Raw genomic sequence first — 13,324 nt, forward strand, 5'->3', positions numbered from 1 at the left:
AAGTTTTAACAGAAAGGGAGAATTTATGCCATCGTAGCTGTAGTAATAAGTTATCTATGCCTGTAGTGACTGGACCAAATATTGATTTTTCAGCCTTCTGATGCAGGCTAAGGCTTGCTTTTGAATTTAAGTCTTTACTGAGTGAGAAATATAATTTACTTTCTTAGTGGTTTAACTTAAAGCCAACTTCATTTACGCTAAAACCTCAGTTCTACTGTGAGACGTGTGTACATTGCCCTTTGTGGGTTCAGAGATGACCTGATTCCAGTAGGTACTGGCTGTGTGCGAGTAAAAAGGTTCTTCTGTACCTATCTCATAGAATATTAGGGCACAAAAAAACCTTTTTGTCTTTCTTCACTATTCTTACTCTTTTTGTCACAATCTCATTTCTTAATAAAGGTATGGGGCAGCAAAAATCTAATCCTGCTTGAGTAAGCTTAAAGGGGCTTATTAATAATATGTAGCTCCCTCTGAAAGTAATGCCTCCAATTTATTTCCATGGAAACTACAACAGCTACAAAGAGCACAATAATGCTATTTGATAGAGCAAATTCTCGGCTACAAAACATTGTCTTTCACCACAGTTGCCACCGTTAGCTATGCATTCTCAACAGTAATGAACAAGAGCCTGCATGCCGCTATTGTAAAAATCTGTAGCAGTGGAGGTGACCCACTGTTCCACAGCTGCTGTGATGCAACATTGAAAATGTTGCCTGCACGGTCCATCTTTCATCAGCTTGAGCAGATGGAAATTGGAAGGCCCAAATCCAACCTATGCGGTGGGTGTGGTAGGACAGTCCAGCCAAGATTGCCAGTGTGATCCATGGTCTTCAAACTAGCATGGGGCCTGGAATTATTGTGTTACAGGAGAAGGGTTGTCTTCTCTGGCTTGACTCTGGAAGTTGGAGCCTTCAGCTTAGTCTGTCGTGCTGTATGGGTCAGAGTTGATGGTCTGTCTGGGTTCCAGGAAATTCAGAAGGATCACACCTTTCCTATCCCAAAAGATATCACTGTGCCTGATGAGGGCTGTGTCTTGAATTCTTCTTTGATGAGAAATTCACGTTGCTGCTCCATGGACTGCATTTTTGACTCTGGCTCACAGCGCTGACACATCTCATCACTGGTAATGGTGCCATCTAGGAAACTCACCTTCATCTTCATATTAGTTCTGTAGGTCCTGACAAACTTGCATACAGTGTTCTTTCTGACCCTATGTGTGAGCATTTGTGGGACCCACCTGGTGCAAACTTTGTGATATTTCAACATTATTTTCAACATGTTGAAGCAGATACTTAGTTCTGTACAAAGTTTCCTGCATAATCTGCAGATTCACATGAATGAATTTCCTAGTGTGACATCTGTGCGTAGCCATCTAGAACGTGGCTGGTCTTTCGTGTCACTGTCACCACTGCTGAAACGCACCACCTGCCGCTTCACCATGCTCACATCCGCTGTTTGATCTCCAGAAACATTCTGCAAGTGCTGAATGTCAGTGGGTGCCGTTTTTTCCACATGAAGGAATTCAGTTCCACACCATTATTTCATCTGCACTTCCACGTCAGACACCACTGTGTCAGACTGCCCCTCTGCTGCCATCTGTTGCACGGCAACAAAACGCAATGGAGTATTGGTGGGAAGGTTCAACCCCTACTGCCATACCACCACCAACCGCCTCTGATGTTGTAGGCCAATGTAATAAAATAGGAGGCATTACTTTTGGAGCAGCCCTTTTAGCATAAGGTTTTTTACTACAAGGGCTTGTCTGGGGAATGGATGTGGTTCTGGGAATCTGGTCTTCCATGAATCAAGTGTAGTAAATGGATATGACTTCAGACTTAATTAGGAATAATGGTAAGGATGGAGGCGTTTCAAGTTATGTTTCAGGTCTGCATTTAAGCAACTTCTGAGTTTTGTGGGCTAAGCAACTACTAGTGATGGCTTTGGTGGGTACTGACACTTGAAACATTAAGAACCAGATCATTTTTAGGTGCTCTGCTTGCAAGTTCCTGTTTATCTTCGGATGTCCAATTCTGAAAGGTCTTGTTCAGGATTGTGAAATTCTAGCTTGAACTGCTGGTTTCTGCCTCCATGCTGTCATGTCTTTGAGAAGCTGGCTGTAACCTTTTGAGCTTTAGAAATGATTGGAATTTACTTGGGTTTATAACATGGGGGAACGTGAGAATGTTTTGTTAATTCACGTTTCTACCGTGTTTTTATTGTTTCAAGCGTGAATTAGATGCTTATGTTCTCTTTTCCACCGCAGTGGAACTTGTGAGGCAGTTATTTTTGTTATGTTCTATGTCAGAGGGGTATTTTCTGTTTTATTGAAAGTTTTGGATTGATTGTTTGGTTTCGGTATTTAGCTCCAGATTGTTAAGTGTTAAAATAAAAACAAAAGTAATCTGGGAAAAAAGAATTGCTATCAAATTTTAAGCATTATGATTAGATTAATAAGGAGGATTTTAAACGCATCTAAATGCCTTTCATTCGTCACGAAGAAGGTAAGTGGCAATCTTTGATTGGTAAGTTTGTGGGGGGTTTAATCTATTTCCATCCCATCCTTCATGCAACACCTGCAAATCTGATCTTGCCTAGAGATTTAAAACTTAACATATGACCTCCTTTAAAATTGCAAGTGTACTTGCCTTTTCTTAAGAAGGTGGACATAGTGAGCTACAGTCTAGTTTATTCACACTTAGAGCAAAAGATTATCAGCTTCGCTTCTTAATTTAGCATCTAACTCCAGGAAGGAGTTTTATTTCCAAATGAGCCAGAATGGATAAAAAGCATAGTGCTTCTGTGAGTTGGTTGAACACTGCCTATTGCCATTCAGCATGCTGCTATCTCTGCTTTAATGGAACAGATAATTCTTTTCAGACTACTACGTAAGGAAAGAATAGCTTAGTTTTTCCCCACGAGGTGTTGGCAGTGGTTTCACAGTGGGAGGTATTAGGCTGAAAAAAAACCTTTTGAAATTCTTTCTCCTTTGATTCAACTGGAGGGAGGCAGTATGTAATTTTTCAAAGGATCTGCTATTTCAGAAAGCACTGCCAGCGAGAGGGGCTAGTAGCTGTGTATCATGCACAAGGCAACATGCTTTTGTTACTTCCTTTGAAACATATGGACGCCCCACTTTCCGCAGTGTGGTGGCAGACCTGTTCATACTAGCTCTAAGGGTTTGTGACTTGAGTATTTCTCTGGTCTCTGAGGTTTGCAGCCATTATTTCTTACCGACCTCCTGCCTTATAAACACAAGGGCTGCCTTTTTTCCTGCCGATAATACAGTACATATTTGCATCAGGAATGAAGCACTGATGCTCAGGAAGCAAAGGATAACATTCAGCGGGTACAAATGATAGGAAGCTTAAAAAGAAAAACATCCCTTAGCTCATTATGTCCATTCTTCTGTGAAATGAAGGTAAGCGTTACGGGGAGATGCTAGTGACTCTTTAAAAATAAATTTCTTTTGCCTTTGTAAAATGACAAGGTCTTTTTAGAATTAATCACATTTGTAGAGGTGTTTTGCCTTTTAAAGGTATTTTTCCTTACAAAAGTAGTGAATTGGACCCCTCTTTCTTTTAATGCTTCAAATGTGGACTTTGCACATGTGAACAGTGCAATATAATGAATGCATAAAGTTGTAAGGTACTTAAAGCATAATGGCACAAACATGATCAAACGTGTGCCTAAGTGCTTACAAGGCTGGGTCATCAAAGAAAGCACCCGGCCTGTTCTTCATTTAATAACAAATACCTGGTGAAGTTACTTCAGTCAGCATGGTCTGTCCTATGTGGCAGGACTCACTGAAGGAATATGGGAGAGAACAGAACTGGGAGATACATAATCCATTTAGAACAGAGCTTGCCAGTGTCCTGTAGCTAACACATTGAGGTTTCAGTGTTTGTAAGTCAATCTGAAGCTGCTTAAAATAAATATTGATGACTACTTTTGCATCTGTATTCTATTTTTGGATGTTGGTAAACAATTTAGATTTTCCCTCTGTGTAGGTACTTTATAAAAACAGTCATGTGGCAGGTGGCAGAAAAACCTACTTCTTTGTGCAAAGCTTCACTGGATCTCTCTACTAATTTTTATTTTTTTTTCATTTCCCTAATTAGAATTAATGTTTAGGTAATCTTTTAAAATAACTTTCCATGGTCAAATGCCTTTGGATTAATGTTAAGTTGGTAGCTAGGGGGAAACCACTTCTATTTGCAGGTGGTAGTTTTTATTTATGGGTCTGGTAGAGAAGGCATTGCTGTCAGTCTAGGAATACGGTGTTACTTAGGACTGTACAGCAGCTGTGCTTAGGGGGCTTTTCTTACCTCAGTGGAACCCACCTAACTTCTAGGTCAGTTACGGGAACAGGTGAAGGGAAGAGTGAGCTATCTTTTTTATTTTAAATATTTTTCCCGATATATTGTTATTTTTTTAGATCTTTTTAAAGTATATTATTATATGCTGGAGAATGCAATTCTGCTATAGTATCCCACCTGTTTCTAGTGTACAATATCAGATTGTTTGTATCGAAAGGAATGTATTTGATAACAGGAAAAGTTATTTTCGAAGTCTGCTGTGTTTGTGTCTAGCAATTGGAAATACTTTTCCTATATAAAAATAACATTATATATATATATGTGACCTCATATGTACATTTGGATTAACTGTCTAATGACTACATCAGGGCTGCTATATACTTCTCTGAAAAATTTCAAGACTTGCCTCTTTTAAACTGTTTTAAAAAGCCTTTTTTCTTGTCTCTTTTTGGCAGAAGGTAATTTTCCCTAGCTGTGGGTACAGTGTGCTCAGACTTGCATTTGTGCTCTGTTCAGTTTTTAAACTGAAAAAAAAATGTATAAAATGTGTATAAAGAGAAGTGTAAATAAAATATTTTTAAGCTTTAAACACTCTGTTGTATATTTTGTAATACTTAGTGTAGTGTGCCTGGATTTCAGGACTTAAGAGTTTACTAAGCTGAACAAATCTTCAAAAATGTCTTGTGTTGCTATCATTCATAATGCTGTGTTAATGATAGCCAGTGTCATCCTAACGAGAAAAGTTGGATGCCCTTATAAAGCATCAAGCTTGTGTCTTTAGCTATATTTTATAATCTTCCCAGTGTTAATTGCCTAGTATATTCATTTGTATGCTCTGTATTACAACCTTGAACCTATGTTCTGAGACTTAATGGTTACATTTGTAACCTAGCATGAAGGCATATATTTAATCAACAAAAATGAGAACCGAAGCTGGCCTTTGGAGTTAGTCAGAGGCTGGAAGAAAGATGGTTCTATCAACTCTCTCAAATGCTTAGAAATAACATGCATTTATTAAGCACTTGGACCTCAAAGTGCCAGAAGCCTAAGTCATAATCCTTTAAGTTTCCCATAATGAAGCATTCATGTCAGAATTAATGCCTCAGATTAGGACAACATCCAGTGCCAAGAAAGGAAGGGGTGAGGTAAAACAGGAGGGAGACTGTGATCTTGACATGCTTTCATCAGACTGCTTGAAAAATCTTCCATGTCAATCCCTTGCCACAATTTCCTTTTTTCTGCCACTGTCTGTTCTTCAGTGGGTCTGTCTGTCTAAGTCCCTGGTTCAAAAATCTGCCATGAAAAATGTTTGAAAATAACTCTGAATGTCTCTTTTTTCTTTCTTTAATCTTGAGTTCTAAAATAGTATTTTAATTTTGTTTTAGTGCATAGGATGATTTAAGACTTTACTTGCATGAAATCATTTTTCCTCTCCCTCTTTGCTAACTTAACTTGATGCTACACTGAGTAGTGCTGTTTAATGAGAGAACAGTGCAGATGTGGAATGTGTCACAAGAGAAGGGGCCTCTTAATTGCAATATTCCCTATTTTTGGTTCAAAAGGAGACCAAATGTTGTGGACTGATACAGTGGAAGAGAAGAAGACTGCAATCATTCCACACTGTAAATTCATTTATTTAATTTTGTTTGTCTTTTTAGCTTCTTTCCTTTGTGAGCCAGGTCACGTTTTTGGCAATACCTTTCTGCCACAATACTGGCCAACTTTACTTATTTGTTAGCACCTGCTTGGTTGATTAGGAATCTCAAATAATGCATCCACTGTTCCTCTAAAGAGAGTTCTCATAGTTTACTGGCTCACTACTCTTAAAAAATTGTTCATGTTTTTGGATTATGTTGCCTTATTTTTTGGCAATATTTGACTCACATGCATTCAGTTGCTTTGTGTGATAAGTAACTTTAGTTTGGAGAAAGTAATTTTCAGTCAATTCCTTCTGTATTTTTTTTGCTATGTTATCCAGCCTTGTTGACATGAAATTCCTAACCTTATCGTGATCTCTGTTTAAGTAGCTGGTGACTCTTCAGTCTTCTGTCCACATGAAGGAATGTCAGCATTGTGTCTCATGCTGATGTCACCCACGGTAACAGATCTTGTAAGGGTAAATGTTCAATAAATGGTGCCGAATAAAAAATACTATTTTTCTAATGAGATAGATGGCTTTCATTGTTAACCTTTTTACTGCACTATTTAATTTTATGAGATAGATACGTCTTTGACCTAAATTGCCAGCTTTCTTTCCCACGCCCACTTTCTGTATGTCCTCAGGCACAGTCTAAGCATTGCTTCATTTACTCCTTTTTGTCACGTAGCTCATCTCACAAGTTTGAATTAAACCAATCATATAGTTCTTTATTCTGTGTGAGAATCTTTTATCTCCTGCAGTCAAATGTGTATGTGATGGGTGTGTTCCTAGGTATTTGAGACTTTCTAAGTTTACCATCCCTTCTTTGTCAAAAGAATTGCACGATTGAAACCAAGCATTTCACCCATGTGCTGCTTTGTGGTTCAGTCTCAAGGGAGGAATTCCAGGTGGTCGGTATATTCCTCTCATGTTTACCTTCTGAGATTGCTGAAGTCATCAAAATGCATGGAATTGTGTTTGCGGTGGTGACGCTGGTGCCAATACAAGGGATGGCCCAAGCACTTTCCTCCATATTGGTGTAGCAGTAGCTTTCATTTTCACTCCTAGAAAGCGAGGGATTGCCAACTTCTTGCACCTCTCAGAAAGCCTTGCTGGCTGATTTATTCCCAGGATGGAGTCCTAATCACTTGCATGTTCTTGACCAGCTGTGAATGTTCCGTGAGATTTGCCTTGTAACAGCTCTTCTGCCTCTTACAGGTTCTTCTCCTTGGATGTCTTACCTAACAAGGGTGGCAACTCAATACCAAGAAATTACCATAACTTCCAGTGGTAACTTTTAATCATGACAAACATTTTTTAATTTTTAACATGAAAAACATTAAAAATTAAGACATTTTACAGTGCAAAACGTTGCCCCCTGATTCTCAGTACATTATTGCAACCTGGAAGTCTTACTGTCAAGTAATAGTTTCCCTTCACTATTTCTCCTGACAGATCCAAAGCAGTGAAAAGAATTGTGCAGTCAGGAAAAAAATAGATTATTATAGTAAACTGAACTAAAGCTTTTATTTTAATGAATATTCATGTTCATAATGCTGGGAGCTGATCCAATTATTACTAAGCATATTGGAAAATTTTAGCTTATTTCTGAAAGAGCTGGATTTTGACTAAGTACTGTTGTCTGAAACCAAGAGGAGTAAGGCTTACCTCTGCGTAAGCTGAATAAACTAAATACTCTAGCCAAAGGAGTCTCCATACAAGCTTTTTAACACCCAAATAACCAACTGTACTTCAGAGAAGTTCTGCTCCAAAGCAAGTGTGATAATTGCGAACATTCCAGTTTTATGCCAGTTTTGCAGTACAGTTGGATTTTATTTTTTGTAGTTAGAATTAATCTATCTGTTCTGCTAAACTTGTTAAACAGGTGTGAGAAGCCATGTTTTCATATTTGCAGCTAACCTGTACCATGCAAGATGTAGCACAGCATATAGTGGTTTATCTTACCTTCTCCAGCAGAAGGTAAGATAAGGTAAGGTTTCCTTTGTATGCGCAAATCTGTAGGTCCCACAGATTCTCACTCTTAGAAGTGTGTGTGGATACTGTTAGAAACATTAAAATACAGTTAAAATAGAATTGAAATAAAAGTTTAAATTAAAAATTTAATTAAAGTGCTACATTTTATATTTATATATATAGATACTGAAGTCAATACCTCATTTGCCAATAAATACAAAGATAAATAATACATTTTCTTGCTAAGAAATTAAGCATTTACTGTGAATATAACTTTTTTATTAAGATGAAAAGATTTGATGTAGTAAAAATCTTAGAGACTGGCAACCATCGCAACACCTTTTACATTCCAGCTGCAGTTAACATCTAAAGTGTAACCAGCTCAATAGAAATTTGAGATGCGTTTAAATTTTGAAGAGCTAGATTTTGTTGTGATGGGTGCTAAGAAGCATCAAAAAATGCTGGTTTATGTTCTCGCTGCTATTAGTAGTGTTACAGCTGTGCACCTTTTAGCTGACATCTCTGCTGGAAGTATCGACAACCTGTTAGCAGAAGAATTGTTCATCAGTGCTGGGATGGTGTAATATGAAATGTGGAACTAGGGCTACTGATGGCTGCAGTAAGAAGTCAAAGATGTGGATTACGGAAGGAACACTGCAGTGTTTAGCCGTGGTACGATCAACAGTGAAACGCAATTCAAGTGAACTACACTTTTTTTGCAGGATTTTATCTGTTTTACCTCCCACCTCTCAGGATTTAGACAGCACCAAGTATGTTTTGGAAGCTGTTAGAACGTGACAAAGTTGATGGCACAGCATGTGCTAAAATGCAGAAATGCCTTTGATGCAATTAAAGGTAGGTCAGTGGGAAAGCATGAAGAAATCTGCAATGGCATCTGTCCTTAGTACTCTGTTTAGTTATTCAATGTATTACTACAAACTTTCTAGCTTCCAAAATAGCAACTCTGAGAAGCATTACATCCAAAATACTTTTAAAAATAGTCATGTTTAAGAATGAAAAGCAAATGCTCAAGTTTAGTTTCACTCCAGATTAAATAAAAAACCTATTATTAAACACAAAAATGTTTAACATTTTTTCTTTTTCTTTTTCTTTTTTTTTTTTTTTGCAAACTGGGGAATGAGTAACATGGAATTAAATAGGATGCTCATGAATATCCAGACTATACTCCCTTTAGAAAGGCACTTGAAAAGGTCCATCATCGCACACCCCTATGAAATAGAGCTGAATTGGCTGTTCGTAACAACTGTGCTAAAATTCACATGAACGTGAGAAATGGATTGTATGTTTTGGAGACCAGTCTGGCAAAGCTGTACGTGTACACAACTGACTGTGCTTTGTGCAGAATATTTGGAACGCCCACCAAAATTTACAGCCACTTTCAGGGCAGTTTATTGGAGCCCTTATGGTTGTGTATTTTCTGTTAAGGACATACTTTCAAATTAACTTGAAAGGAAAAGAGATCTGCCAAACAGTATTCCTTTGCTTAAACATACAAAAGTGCAGTAGGAGTCAGAAAAGCAGAGTGTTTTATATAAAGATTTTAAAAGCAAGTTTTAAACAGGCTGACAAAACAGTAGTGGCACGTCAAGGCATTAGAAATTTCATTTTAGTGAAGAAAAGGTGCATGGAAAAATATGTTTTAAAAAAATACACAAGATTTATCGTGTAGGAGAACACCAAAGTAAGCTAGCTTTTCAGGCTTGTAATGTTTTCCAAAGATCAGTGTCACTAGGTAATTGCACTGATATTTAATAAGTAGATGTTGCAAGCTCAGATTTTAACAAGAGTGTGCAACAAGTCCATTTTTTCTACCATACCTCTAAACACGTGCCAAATACCTGTTGTGCTGCTAGTAAAGGATCGTTCGTATTTTACTGAAAAAAATTCAACTGTAAATAACAATCTAATGCAACATTAAGAAAGATCAGACTGTAAGGCAAAAGATGAGTTTCTTAAATTATATTTCTGCCTGCACTGACATAGTTTATGAGCTGTAACAACATTCTCAATATTCTCTGAGCTGCAGCTTTCTAAAAGAGAAGCTATTCACCAAGGAGAGGGAAAGATACTGCATGCAAAATTAAACTCTAACTTGGTATAGGTTTTACCTAACGTTAGAAACAGCCGTGAGCTGATTGGGTCAAAGGCCTTTATTCTGTAGCCTCAAGTGTAGAAACTTCAGTTTCTTTTGAAGTCTGTCTGACAGTGATGTGGACTGTGCACAATCCATTATGTCACATGTTATCGCTGTCCTAGAGAAATTTTGCAGACAACCTTCTCTGGCAGTTATTCCTGCCACCAAAATATGCAGGGATTTCATCCAGATTACTGATATAATGTAAAGAACAGTATACACACATGAAAGTGAATGTATTTTTATTGGTCTTCTCTATAAAGATTTTCCCGTTCTTTTCAATCAGTCATATGAATTGCTTAAAAGATGAACTTCCACATGAAAGAAAAAGTGCACTCAATACTGGAGCTGATAAAATCATATGCATTACAAGTTTTCGTAGAACAACTCTTTGTTCTTTAGGTACTTATATCTGTCATATGTATCAATCAATAATTGCTATGTAGTCACTGCATATAAGTAAATCACAAAAATATGTATTTGTAACATTGATGAATAAAATACATCAAAAAATGTGCCTGCTTTGCAAACTGCCCAGTCACTCTGCACGCTCTCACATAACTACCATAAAGTACTGGAAACCACTTTCCCAAAAATGTTTGCCATACTCCGATGGCTTATTTCCCACAGTTATAACTGACTGCACAAGTACAATTCAATGGTGAAAGAGGCCCGTTAGTATTCTTTAATCAGAGGTCACTTAGAAGCAACTAAACATCAACTAACATTTTAGATACAACTCTTGTTAAAGAGGGAATGTTTATAATCAAACCTGTAATAACATGTCTAAAAAAATTTATTACATGCATGTCATCCTTCACTGTAGCAATACCTGTTATCTTATGTTTTGGTACTGAATCTCATCTTGTACCACTTGTTTGAAATATTTCCAATATCCCATTAACTTGCAAGCATCACCTGCTGCCTGTAAATTACAACAGAAAAATATGATAAGGCTTTAAAAAGAAAGGGTAGGCACAACCTGCAGTCTTCTTACTTCACCTCAGATGGCTCCTTGAAGTTGAATCTATCAACAAATAAGGACTGTGCTATTTTTACAAATAGCACATTGAGAACCATTGTCTGACTCTATTATACGAGGTTTAAACATCCCCATCCATCAAGAAAATATTTATTCTTGCTTCACCTGCTTCCATCAAGTCTATAAAAAGACTGCAACAAACAAATACAGGATCTTTCTCTAGGGTGGAACAAGGAAAACTGTAATCACAAAGAAAATCTACGATTGTAAGAGGTATGTGGCTCATCTGTCTTTCCACAATACACTTCCTGACGAACTATTTGCTACTGTGTTCTTTGGGTGCTTTACCTTTTATGTATGAATTCTTTTTGATTTTTTTTTTGCATTTTTTAATTGTCTTCATGTTCTAAAAGCAATATTAAATATTTTAAATTACTGTAATTTTTGGACTTGAAAAAAATAATGACAAGAGGATAATATTATTTTCTCCATGTTCTTATTTGTGTGTCTAAATTAGAAGTGTAGAATCATATAATAAAAAAAAATTGGAAAAGACCACTAAGATCATCTAGTCCAACTGTTGACCCATCACACCATGCCCACTAACCATGTCCCTCAGTGCCACATCTCCACGTTTCTTGAACACCTCCAGGGACAGTGACTCTACCACCTCCCTAGGCAGCCTGTTCCAATGCCTCACCGCTCTTTCTAACTGTTTCCTAATATCCAAGCTGAAACTCCCCTGGCACAACTTAAGGCCATTACCTCTAATTCTACCAGCAGTTACCTGGGAGAAGAGGCCAAACCCCACCTGGCATTGGCTTCTCTCCAAGTCCCAAGGAAAAGGACTGGACAGATCATTAACTCATTTCAAAGCAGAATGCAGGTGCTTGTAACACCCTCTGGTGGTGCCCACGTTCATTCCATAACTGGGCAGCAAAAGTTCCTGTCAGATCTCGGAAGTTAAGCAGCCAGTCACCCCTTCAGACCAAGTCATGGCAGCACGGCTTTACAACAGAACTGCAATGGCGACTGCATGGCACAGCTGTTTGCACTTGCATTTTCCATACAGAATAATTACTCTCAACAAAGAATACAGACAAATGCTCTAAGATATCCTTCTGTATTAAAGAGAATTTTTCATTGCTAGCTAAAAATTAACAGTATTCTGTGAAAGCATGAAACTTGTTTGCATTTGAAAAGTGTTACTATGTGAGCATGATTAAGCAAGATAATAAGTATCTACCAAAATGTTAAAAATAACAAGCACTGAGAACCTAGTATTTGATCAGAAAATGATGACACGTGAATATGAACTAAATCATCTCATTTGATTGACTCATTATTCTTTGTCCACTATTGCTGCCTTGGCCTTGAGTGGTGTGAAAAATCTTGAAAGCAATGAAAAGTGGAAACTCCTGACCAGCAAATCTGAAGAAGCAAAGAACACAGTTAATTACTGACAGCATGGGAAGAGATTTCCCATTATTTAAATCAGAATTTTTTTGGGGGTAGCATTTTTTGGGGGTTTATCTTAATTGAAGGGAATGTAATATTTTTTTTTTCTTGTTACAGCTGAATAACAAACCGAACAGTGTATGTGTAGTGCCTCCCCTCTCAGCAGATGTGAGCTTATTGCACTCACTCTGGAGATTGCACATCCTGGGCTGCAAAAACTAAGGGGTATTCAGCTATGGAGAAAGGACTACTTTTAATTTATTATTTTGAGATAAAAAAAGGCATGGAATGTTGTCTTTATGCTCTAGCCCTGTCTGAATTCTAATGGCATTGACACATCTCTGAGTATCCAAATATCCCTTACTGAAAGGTGCCTCCATGCTTACAGGGCTGAATAGTCTGGATGCACTGATGACAGACCAGACTTCACTTTTTGGAAAGAAGTTTTAAAGAGATGTTCCATTCACATGCCAAGAGAATATGAGACACGTTTTGCATTCAGTTTTAAAATGGACTTGCTTTGGACTTGGACCTCATTTTGAGTTAGTGCTTACTGTACACTAGAAGAATCTTGTGTGGTAAGAAGTATTCTGAATTCTAGTATCTACATTGTAGGTCTAGTACTGTGCGTCTACTGTAGGTGTCCCTGTTCATTGCAGGGCAGTTGGACTAGATGACCTATAAAGATGCAATCAAACTCAAACGTTTCTATGATCGTGCTCTATGGTTCTACATGGGCAGCAGTGCCCCCGTTGCCACCCTTACCCACCCACATCCAGGCCCTTCCACTAGCTGGGCCT

The sequence above is a fragment of the Numida meleagris genome, chromosome 1 (assembly GCF_002078875.1).
Source record: "Numida meleagris isolate 19003 breed g44 Domestic line chromosome 1, NumMel1.0, whole genome shotgun sequence".
Classification (NCBI taxonomy): Eukaryota; Metazoa; Chordata; class Aves; order Galliformes; family Numididae; genus Numida; species Numida meleagris.